Raw genomic sequence first — 11789 nt, 5'->3', positions numbered from 1 at the left:
CCTTGCGTATTGTGCGTACATTTGTGTCCCCCCCCCCCCCCCCCAGACTGACATGGCGACTGTTGGTGCGCAAAAGCGCAGGAAAATAGAGCGAGTTGTTTTTTGGCGCCGGAAAATACGCAGTTAAATATGAAGTTAATGAGTTTTATTATCTACGTATTGCGTGCGCAAATTTTGCTTTCGCCAACACAGCCGGCCAAATATTGTCAGTGGCCCCCCAGGATAATGGTGGGCTCTGTGTGAGCACTGAGGATGGATGCAAGCAACGCTGCCTGAATTCCCTGACAGCAAGCAGAGGTATTAGTGCAGGCACCAGGACGGCCTCCATTCCCTGACAGCAAGCAGAGGTGTTAGTAGGACCACTGCAGGCACCAGGACGGTGCAGCGATACAGCCGGCCGTGAGGAGCCCCGTGATGTGTGCCGGCTGATGGATGCAGCCAGTAATCATGTGCGGCGGGCGGAGGGAGGGGGCGCCAGAGAGTGACAGATGAGGGCTTCCTGGAGGAGGGAGGCTGCAGCCTGTGGGGACGGAGCACATCTCCTCACACCGGGCTGCACGCCGCCTGCTCTCAGCTGCTACAACTTGGCAGCGCTCGGTGTCAGGGCGGCTCGGCGGTCTCTGGAGGCGCTCAGCCCGGCGGTGGAGGACGTGCTGGAGGGGGACATGCTGGGCTACACCTCTGCTTCAGGAGTTCAGCGCTGAAGGCAGTACAGAGCAGCGGCGGAGCTCCTCGGCACCCCGTGGCCCCTCACACCGCGCACTCTGCTCCGCGGAGCCCCAAACTTTCCCGCACTCCCTGCTATGTGAGCGCCGCCCGGCGGAGGGACACATCTGTGAGGGGAGCGGCACCCGCCTCAGGTAACGGGGGGCAACGCAGGTCTGGGGGTCGTCAGCAGAGACTGCACGAGTGGGGCTGTCAGGGCAGCGGCATCTCTGCAGGGTGGTTGGAACTTTAGGGGCTCATGTTTGTATGTGGGTTGCCTGGATCGCTGGTGATTACTTTGGGGGCTCCTATATATATGGGGGTCGCCGGGATGGCTGCTGATTACTTTGGGGGCTCCTGTGGGGATGGCTGCTGATTACTTTGGGGGCTCCTATATATACGGGGGTCGCCGGGATGGCTGCTGATTACTTTGGGGGCTCCTATATATACGGGGGTCGCCGGGATGGCTGCTGATTACTTTGGGGTCTTCTGTTTATATGGGGGGCGCCGGGATGGCTGCTGATTACTTTGGAGGCTCTTGTTTATATGGGGGGCGCCGGGATGGCTGCTGATTACTTTGGGGGCTCCTGTATAGATGGTAGGGCGCCGGGATGGCTGCTGATTACTTTGGGGGCTCCTGTTTATATGGGGGCTGCCGGGATGGTGGCTGATTATTTTGGGGTCTCCTGTGTATAAAGGAGTCGCCGGGATGGCTGCTGATTACTTTGGGGTCTTCTGTTTATATGGGGGCTGCCGGGATGGCTGCTGATTACTTTGGGGTCTTCTGTTTATATGGGGGCTGCCGGGATGGCTGCTGATTACTTTGGGGTCTTCTGTTTATATGGGGGCTGCCGGGATGGCTGCTGATTACTTTGGGGTCTTCTGTTTATATGGGGGGCGCCGGGATGGCTGCTGATTACTTTGGGGTCTTCTGTTTATATGGGGGCTGCCGGGATGGCTGCTGATTACTTTGGGGGCTCCTGTGTAGATGGGGGCTGCCGGGATGGCTGCTGATTACTTTGGGGGCTCCTGTGTAGATGGGGGCTGCCGGGATGGCTGCTGATTACTTTGGGGGCTCCTGTGTAGATGGGGGCTGCCGGGATGGCTGCTGATTACTTTGGGGGCTCCTGTGTAGATGGTAGGGCGCCGGGATGGCTGCTGATTACTTTGGGGGCTCCTGTGGATATGGGGGTCGCTGGGATGGTGGCTGATTATTTTGGGCGTCCCATGAATTTCACTTGGTGGTCCCTGTGTTGTTTACATGCTGCTGCTTATAATACCACGAGCTCCCATTACATCGGGGGGTCCGTATGGATTCTGACTTGTTTGTATTGGGGTCACTATGAGGGTCATTGTGGGTCCTGGCTTTACTTTACATCGGGGGTCTATATGGCTTCTGGCTGTGGTTTACATGGAAGGGTCCCTATGGGGTCTGACTCTACAATGGGGGCCCGTGTGGTTCTGTCTTCATGTTACAATGAGCTCGGATTTAGTTCACACTGGGGGTCCCTGTTGGTTCTAACTAGTTTTTACATTAGAGGTCTACATGGCTTCTGACTGTCATTTACATTAAAAGGTCACTGTGGGGTCTGACTAACATTGGGGTCACTAAGGGTCCTGCCTGCATTTGACATAAGGGTCACTATGATTTAAGTTACCTTTGGGGTCTCTGTGTGCCCTAACTTCATTCTACATCGGGGGTCCGTATGGTTCTGACATTTACATTATAACGTCACTGTGGGGTCTGACTCTGCATTAGGGGTCAATAAAGGTTAGGCCTTTGTTTAGATTGACCTTGGGGTCCAGCTTCAGTTTACCTTTGGGTCACCGAGTTCTGTATTTTACATTGGGGGTCCGTATGGCTTCTGACAGTCGTTTACACTGGAAGGTCACTATGGGGTCTGACTGTAACTTATATTGGGGATTAATAGGGGTTTGTGGCTTCATTTACATTGGGGTTCACCGAGTCCTGACTTCATCTTACATTGGGGGTCCATAAGGGATTTGACTGTAATTTTTGGTTAGAAGTTCAATATGGGGTCTGACTGTAATTTACATTTGGGGTCAGTAACAGGTGCTTTAATTTTTATTAGGAGTCACTGTGAGTTCTGTATTTTACATTGGGGGTCACTGAGTTTTGACTTAACTTTACATTGGGGTCCACTGGGGTTCTGACTGTCAGTTACATTAGACGTTTACTATGGGGTCTGTCTCTGCTTTACACTAGGGGGCAGTAGGGACCTGACTTAATGTTACATTGGGGTCACCATAAATTTATTTTATTTTTTTTTATTTTTTATTTTTTTTACATTGGGGGTCATTATAAATTCAGTATTTTATCTACATTGGGGGTCACTCTCTTCTGGCTTCCTTTTATATTAGGGCCACTCTGAGGTCTGCCTTTTGCAGTGAGGGGGGCCACGATGAGGTCTGCCTTTTGCAGCGAGGGGGGCCACGATGAGGTCTGCCTTTTGCAGCGAGGGGGGCCACGATGAGGTCTGCCTTTTGCAGCGCGGGGGGCCACTCTGAGGTCTGCCTTTTGCAGCGCGGGGGGCCACTCTGAGGTCTGCCTTTTGCAGCGCGGGGGGCCACTCTGAGGTCTGCCTTTTGCAGCGCGGGGGGCCACTCTGAGGTCTGCCTTTTGCAGCGCGGGGGGCCACTCTGAGGTCTGCCTTTTGCAGCGCGGGGGGCCACTCTGAGGTCTGCCTTTTGCAGCGCGGGGGGCCACTCTGAGGTCTGCCTTTTGCAGCGCGGGGGGCCACGATGAGGTCTGCCTTTTGCAGCGCGGGGGGCCACGATGAGGTCTGCCTTTTGCAGCGCCGGGGGCCACGATGAGGTGTGCCTTTTGCAGCGCCGGGGGCCACGATGAGGTCTGCCTTTTGCAGCGCCGGGGGCCACGATGAGGTCGGCCTTTTGCAGCGCCGGGGGCCACGATGAGGTCGGCCTTTTGCAGCGCCGGGGGCCACGATGAGGTCGGCCTTTTGCAGCGCCGGGGGCCACGATGAGGTCGGCCTTTTGCAGCGCCGGGGGCCACGATGAGGTCGGCCTTTTGCAGCGCCGGGGGCCACGATGAGGTCGGCCTTTTGCAGCGCCGGGGGCCACGATGAGGTCGGCCTTTTGCAGCGCCGGGGGCCACGATGAGGTCTGCCTTTTGCAGCGGAATTTTGACTTTTAACTTGACTTTAAAGAGTCACTAATTCTTAGTATTCTGACTTAGTTTTCTCTTTAGGATCAATACGAGGTTGTGACTGATTTCCATGGGGGGTTCATTATGGCTTGTGACTTCGTTCTACATTGCAGGGTCACTCGGGATTCTTTATTGCTACCAGGATAACACAATCTCAAAAGACAACTAGGATTTAGCTGATTCCCTATAGTAGTTTGCAGTGTGGATGGATGGACTTATGCCATGTATATGGTCAGGTGACTTGTGGACTGTCATCGGTTCGCAACTGAAGCTTCCGGTCCTACACCTGCATGACATCTCGTGTTGCTGAGTTGATAGGAGTTCAGCAGGAACGCTCCCCGTGTATATTTACTTGCTGCTGATACATTGTAAGGATATATGCACATGTAGCAGAGTTGTTGCACCATACCATCTAAATGGGGCTTGCAGAAATCCACGTACTAGTCGCTGTAACAAACCCGTTTGGATGGATGCAACTGATTTTCAATTGCATAAATTTCTGCAACCAATCAGCCAGGTGTGAATATCCCCCGAGGAGGCGCTGGTTCAGAGGTGCGCAGCTTGGAAGTCCTCGCAGCAGCTGGGAACAGATACTTAATTAACAAGTCTCCTTGGCGCAGTTGCTGCTCGTGTTTAATGCGGAGTCGCACATCCCGAGGACGGCGTCGCTCACATCACTGGTCATTTGTGTTGACGGACCTGAATGATTATGGTTATGACGTTATTTGTGGTGGGGGCTGCAGTAAGGAGACGGCCGTGTGAGCGGGCAGCGGGATGCGGACCGCAGGGAGCGCACCAATGGGGCTTTATTAGATTTTCTGTCAATATAAGTAGGAGACGTAGATTAATAATTCATGCATCGGTTCTGTCACTTTTATTGACTATCCATTAGTACGGGGATTTATAGTTGGGTGTCAGGAGGCATTGATGCCGGACGTACTCAGGGAATTAATGATGAGGAATAAGTGCATAAAGTTTCTGAAATGAGAAGACGTTGATGTTGGCATCAGGTGGGCCGCAGCCACGCCGGGCATAAATGCAGTATGCCCTCCCAGAACATGCGGAAATCCACATGGAATTCACTGCGCTATTGATATGCAGTGCGGATTTTAAATCCGCGGCATGTCCATTAGTTGCTACAGATTTGCACAGTGCTGTTCACCCAGATTTCCGTAGCGAATCTGCGACAAATCTATATGTAATACGTTATTTTTTATATTAAAGCGCCATTAAAGGGGGTTGTACAAGAATCAAGTTATCCCCTATCCACCTATGCTGACAACGGGGGTCCCGTGTCTCCCGCCCTCCTCACTGTGGGTTTACTGTACCCCTTGCAATGAGGTGGAGACTAAATAGAGCGCTGGTTGTGCAAGTACTCTGGTACTCCATTCATTTTCAGGGTGACCGCCGACGATAGCGCTTGGTTATTTCCGTCAGCTCCGGTGAAATGAATGGAGCGCCGACTGCGCATGCTTAGCCAGCACTCACTTCATTCTGATGTCACTGCAGGGGTAAAAAAAGACTCCACAATGACAGGCAGACGGGAACATGGGTCAACTGGTTCTCAGGATTGTTGGAGGTCTCAGCGGTGAGAACCCCCACCAATCACCAAATTATCCACTATCCTGGTCCTTTTATTCCAGGGCAAAGTGTTAAAGGGGTTGTCTCGCGGCAGCAAGTGGGGTTATACACTTCTGTATGGCCATATTAATGCACTTTGTAATGTACATTGTGCATTAATTATGAGCCATACAGAAGTTATTCACTTACCTGTTCCGTTGCTAGCGTCCTCGTCTCCATGGTGCCGTCTAATGTTCAGCGTCTAATCGCCCGATTAGACGCGCTTGCGCAGTCCGGTCTTCTTCTTTTCTGAATGGGGCCGCTCGTGCCGGAGAGCGGCTCCTCGTAGCTCCGCCCCGTCACGTGTGCCGATTCCAGCCAATCAGGAGGCTGGAATCGGCAATGGACCGCACAGAAGACCTGCGGTCCACCGAGGGTGAAGATCCCGGCGGCCATCTTCGCAAGGTAAGTAAGAAGTCACCGGAGCGCGGGGATTCAGGTAAGCACTATCCGGTTTTTTTTTTTAACCCCTGCATCGGGTTTGTCTCGCGCCGAACGGGGGGGCTATTGAAAAAAAAAAAAAACCGTTTCGGCGTGGGACAACCCCTTTAAGGCAACAGAAATGCAGTCCTAAGCTCTTGCTCACGACCTGAAGGTTGCAGGTTCATTCCCCGCTTGGTTCAGGTATCCAGTTCAAGGTTGACTCAGCCTTCCAGTCTTCCCAGGTTGGTTAAATGAGTACCCAGCTTGTTGGGGGCTAATAAATAATAAAAAAAAAGATAACCTGAAAGCACTGCGGACTACGTTGGCGCTACACAAATAACACTGTATATAAAACCGGGTTGAGTACATTTTTAAGTACGAACATAAATAATATACAGGGTCTAAATAACTTACAATTGATACAGAGGGAGAGACGACCCTGCCTGCGAAGGTCTACACTCTGGAAGGAGGGTATTATTGTATCTTGACGCCACCGGAGCTAGGGGTTTGACAGGAGGAATGCTGCCGCAGTTCGCAGAACGGCACTTCGCCCTTTAAGGGGGAGGTAGGCCAGCGCTCGTCAGTCGCCTCCGCTAAAGCCACTTACCGGCGCTTTGCAGTCCCTGCTGCCGAGCCCACCCTATGCTTCATGACTGAGTGGTGTTCCTCCTTCTGGGGCGCAGGCGGAGAAGCCCCTTGCAGCTGCGGCTATTGCTGTATAGCTTCGGAAGAAATGCTTACTGGGCTTTCAGGACTTACAGCCCAACCGTCTGTGCAGCCAATCAGGTACAGGGGGCGTCACCCCCTGTCAATCTTGACTCCACAAGGTGTCAAGGTACAATAATACCTGGAAGGAGACCGTAAGTGAGGGTAGAAGATGCTCAAAGTGTTTACCGCTGGGTTATTATAGGTTGTGGGTTTTTGCTAAAGAGTGGGATTTCAGAACTTTTTGAGGCTTTCCCAGTTGGTGGAATCTCTGATGTATTGGGGTAGCAAGTACCGAAGTAGAGGTGACGCATGGGAAGTCCTTTGAGATGATTGTGAGGAGCCGACTAGGGAAGAACAGAGAAGAAGCTCTTGTGAGGACTGGAAATGATGTGTAGGGAGTTATCAGGATATTAGGTCAGAGATGTAGGGAGGGGATAGGTTGTGGACAATCTTGTATGTCGTTGATTATATCTTAACCTGGCTTCTCTTGACGATGGGTAGACAAGGAATGGATTGCGGAGGGGTGAGGAACGGAAAGAGTTGGATTAGCCGGGCAGCAGAGTTTAGGATGGATTGGAGGGGCACACGAGTATTGGATGGGACGCCACAGAGAAGGATGTTACAGTAGTCTAGACGGGAGCTGAAGATATGTACTAACATTTTTGTTGATTTGAGGCTGAGAAGACCAGAGGTGGCGAGCGCTTGTTAATTGTACAATTTGAAGATCAGAGTAGAATCCAAAGTTAAACTGAAGCGGTCAACTTGTGGGACTGGGGAACGTATGGAGTCATTGATTGTGCGTGATGGGGAGGATGAGGAGTTCAGTTTTCTCCACGTTGAAGATTAGAAAGTAGGAAATGAAGAAGGAAAATAGAGGCAAAGGACAATTTGGGATTCTGGATAGGAAAAGTAACATCTGGGGCAGAGAGGTAGATTTGGGATTCATTAGCGTATAGGGAGTGCATGTGGATGTTGTGGCTTGTTCCTTGCAGATTTTTCAGGGAGCCACTGCTTGCCTGTAGCCTAAATGTTTCTTCAGAATTGCAAATTTAAAAATCTAAAGGTGGCTATACTATATACCCGGTTTCCCTGAAAATAAGACCTAGCATGATTTTCCAGAATTTTTGAGGATGCAAAATGATTTTTCAGGCTTTTTGAGGATGCTTGAAATATAAGCTCTACTCCAAAATTAAGCCCTGCTAATAGTTAATTAAAAAAAGTCAATTTAAATAGTGTCCAGGCAGCTATACATGTAAAAAAGTTAAACCTTTTTGAACAAAAATTAATATAAGACACTGTCTTATTTTCAGGGGAAACACAGTATATACCCTGTTTCCCTGAAAATAGGACAGTGTCTTATATTAATTTTTGCTCCAATAGATTTTACTTTTTTACTTGTATAGCTGCCTGGACACTATTAGGGCTCCCACACACTTGCGTTTGCGTTTTTTAACGCGACTGTCAATGGGACTTTCTAATGTTAAAAACGCAACGCAATTGCATTTTTGGTGTGTTGCGTTTTTAAGAAAGTCCCATTGACAATCGTGTTAACAAAAAGCGCAAACGCAAGTGTGTGGGAGCCCTAAAATTGTCTTTTTTTTGTTGACTGTAACTAGGGCTCAATTTCGGAGTTTATACTTCAAGCATCCGCAAAAATCCTAAAAAAGCATTCTGCATCCTCAAAAACCCAGAAAAATCTTTCTAGGAATTATTTTCGGGGAAGCAGGGTAATTATTTCAAATGGGGAGGCGGTAATAGGGCTGATAGACCCTATAATAGCGAGCATCTAACACCTCCTGTCCTTCTGGTATGGAGGCAGCGCTGCACATCGGATTGTTGGATGAGTCCGCTGAACTATCTACCAACTTACGGCTATATTCACATTAGCATCTATTTTTTATACCACTAAATAGAAATCCTAATGGGCCCTAATGGACTGCAGCAGACGCCTTCCCTTAGGATTCATTCTTCCTCTGACTTCATTGGTGAAAATAATGGAACTTCAGACTTATTTCTTTTAACAGCCTACCGTCAAAATAATGTCGAAATCTAATGGAACGGAGACTAATTGATGCCAACTGTTGGCATTCACCATCAGAAAAATCCTTTTGAAATTAGCAGTAATTGTAAAAATAACTGAACCAAGCGTAAAAAAAAAAATGGCCGCGTAAATTGAGGCTAATTATTGAGGCCGCCTCCGGAGTGTTGCTGGATTCACTACTGGTTTTTTTGCTGCTGGCTAAGGCTTGGGTCACACAGGGAGGATTTGCCGTGGAAATCTTGCGGTTTTGATGCAGCGAAAAACTGTGATATCTCCGCGGGATAAGCGCAGCTTCAAAACCCGTGGCACTTAGCCATGGGTTTTGGAGCAGCTTTGCTGCATGCTTTTCTGTTGTGGCCGGCTCTCCCATAGAGAGGAGCGAGGCCACAACAGGAAAGAAAAATCCGCGCCGCAGCGCCAGGCTTGGCCGCAACGGATTATCCACCCTGTGCGGATGAGATTTTTGACAAATCTCGTCCACATGGCTGGCTAACCATGAGATGAGCAGCCGCAGAGAAATTCCGCAGCAAATCTGCCTGTGTGAACCCAGTTTTTTGGGTTGTTTTCAATTGGTGTTTGTGCCTCTTCTTATCTGACAGATAATACAAGTCCCCAGTGCTGCGCCCATCATATTTGTATCTGATCTCTCTGTATCCTCCGGTGAGATGTATGGAAGCTTGCGGATTGTGTGTGCGCTATTGTGTTGGTGTTCCCATCGTAGTGTGCAAACGTAGCAAAGTTTAACTTGGTGGTAACTTTCTGTGACAAGTTATCTTATCTGAAGCCACTGAAAAGCCATTGTAAGAGAGAGAATCAATAAGTAGCATTTCCATCATCACCACATCTTTATTAATGAAGAGATCAAAGCAAAAGAAGGGACATAGATTATAGCCGGAAGACCCCAGTACATAAAACTACTGTTCAAGATGGTCCCCATTCGATGCAACGCATTTACTCTATCATTGAACCCAAATATGAAATCCAGTTTAGAAAAATTGAGGGTTTGCTTCCGTGTTCATCTGGCAGAAGCACTAGGGCGCCATTCCTTGGATTGAACCTTACTCTCCGCATCATTCAGGTTTGCCCAAGTCTAATCCCCAGTGACCACATTTTTGAAGGTCCTGTTCTATAGCTTCAAAGGCATCCAGGAGCTCTTGACAGACCTCACTTGCCACCTCCAATTGTCGATTGCGGATCTTCTGCGTGATTCGCAATTCATAGTTCCCATAGGGAATCATTGGCATCCGCAACTGAATTTAAGCATGTGGACTTGATTTGCGGACAATAAGTCGCAGCATGCTCCATTTCAGTGCGGATTTGATGCGGACGGGCTTGATAGAAGCCAATGGTTGCAGACGACCCGCAGTGCATCCGCAAATACACTGCGGATCCACCCATGGACATGAGGCCTAAGCCTAACTTTGCACAGGCGAGCGCGATATGGGGCTGTATATCCCGCCCCCGTATCATGCTCCCCACCATGTGAAATCCCCATGAAAACAGCCTCACATCACTTCGGGGATGCAGAATCCTCTGACGCGGCGGTGGACCGCGGAGATTCTCCCATTGCTTTCCATGCGCCTATGGTGCGAGAGCACGCAGGGAGATGGACATTCCGTGACTTGTTTTCCGCATTGTGTTGCCATGCAGGAACACATCGCTCGTGTGTGACCTAATGCAAAAGAATGGGGTCTATATTTGTGCGTCTCACAACGCACAAATCTCGCACGATTTTATCACCCGGGTGAAGCCGGCCCAAGGACACACATATAACATCGTTCTTAGCTATTCAGTCACCCGAATAGCTAAAATGTTCCAAGCATGGAGGAATTCCTTTTTGATTCACCCTCCTAAAGCTGTTACAAGGGTAAACCAAGTGTGGCACAGAAAGGTTATCTGAACGCGTTGAGTCAAGTTAAACTTTGCTATATCTGTGGGCAGGACTTGATCTATTGTAATCTTTCTTGCTTGCGCTAATTTCACACAGGCGAGTGCGATATCAGCCCGTGAAACTCGGCATGATATCGCGGTCGCCAACATGTGATGTCCCTGTGAATCCAAGGCATTTTTCTGTAAAACCGCCTCGCATCACTTCAGGGAAGTAGGATCGCGGAGGGTTTCCCATTGTCTTCAATGGATAAACCTCGCATCACATTCGCGTGCATTCCGCATGCTATGCAGTGTCGGCCCCATTGAAAACAATGGATGATGTGAGGCACTCTGACATATGATAGGACATGCCACGATTTTTAATCTTTTTTTTTTTGTATCCCCCTATGCTGTGATGTGGGGAAAAAAAGTCGCTCATGGGCATGACCCCATTTAAAATAGCACGGTTCATAATCGTACAATTTTTCTCGGCCGTGTGAGAAGTGGTCTAAGTTATGTTTTTTTCCCAGAAAATGCTAGAGAACATTTAACTCTGAGTTGAGGTAAGCCGGCGCATAAAGTTTTGTTTTGCTTATATTTTTTTAACCCCCGGCGATGACTTGTCTGCCATGGACTATATAAGAACATCGGATTTCAACCATCTAGGAAATGCTAAATTCATCTGAGATGCTAATACATTCATGCAGTAACAACAATCCACTTCACATGAGCGATGGAGAACGAAAATAGACGCCCGCTCTCACCTGTACATATGGGGTTCCCCGCGGTTCATTACTTAGTATAATACGTTACATTGAGTTGATTACCGAGCTGAACACAAATCTAGTCTGTTTTTTACCATAATGGCCTTGTCTGTTGAGACCCTTATCCAAGCAGTATATCCGATCCCCGCCGCTGCTGGAGCGGCATCTATCCTGCGCATGGAGACCTATTTATGTTGCTATCTGATTGGAAGCCCTGGAAAAAAATCAACGTTGTATCTGAAGCTCACGGCTTCCTAGTCCCAAATATCCGGGGGATTACGGGGGCGGGAGGAGGATGTGGCAGGGCCCGGTCATGGGGAAGTAGTGCAGCCTTGGAGAGCAATTCCAGCCTCTGGTAATGAACCGTTTATAACCAGTCCTACCCCAAAACGTAGCTGCCACCTTTTTAAGGAAGACCCTAATCTGTCCTCCAAACTGCCACACTTGCTAGACTCCGATCAGCGGATCCGGT

The 11789-nt window shown here is 49.4% G+C and overlaps 1 protein-coding gene across 1 annotated transcript in view; it reads left to right on the top strand.

Annotated features, from left to right (window-relative positions):
* Positions 1-538: 538 nt before the first annotated feature.
* Positions 539-11789, top strand: part of RFTN1 (raftlin, lipid raft linker 1) — a 327454-nt gene continuing 316203 nt past the window's right edge. Inside the window, exon 1 of the mRNA XM_066585331.1 lies at positions 539-860. The gene's annotated coding sequence lies outside the window, so the exon portion shown is untranslated. The remainder of the gene's footprint in view (positions 861-11789) is intronic.

This window comes from Eleutherodactylus coqui, chromosome 12 (genome assembly GCF_035609145.1).
Source record: "Eleutherodactylus coqui strain aEleCoq1 chromosome 12, aEleCoq1.hap1, whole genome shotgun sequence".
Classification (NCBI taxonomy): Eukaryota; Metazoa; Chordata; class Amphibia; order Anura; family Eleutherodactylidae; genus Eleutherodactylus; species Eleutherodactylus coqui.
Note: the sequence above shows the minus strand (reverse complement) of the source record. Positions and strands in the feature narration are given on the sequence as shown.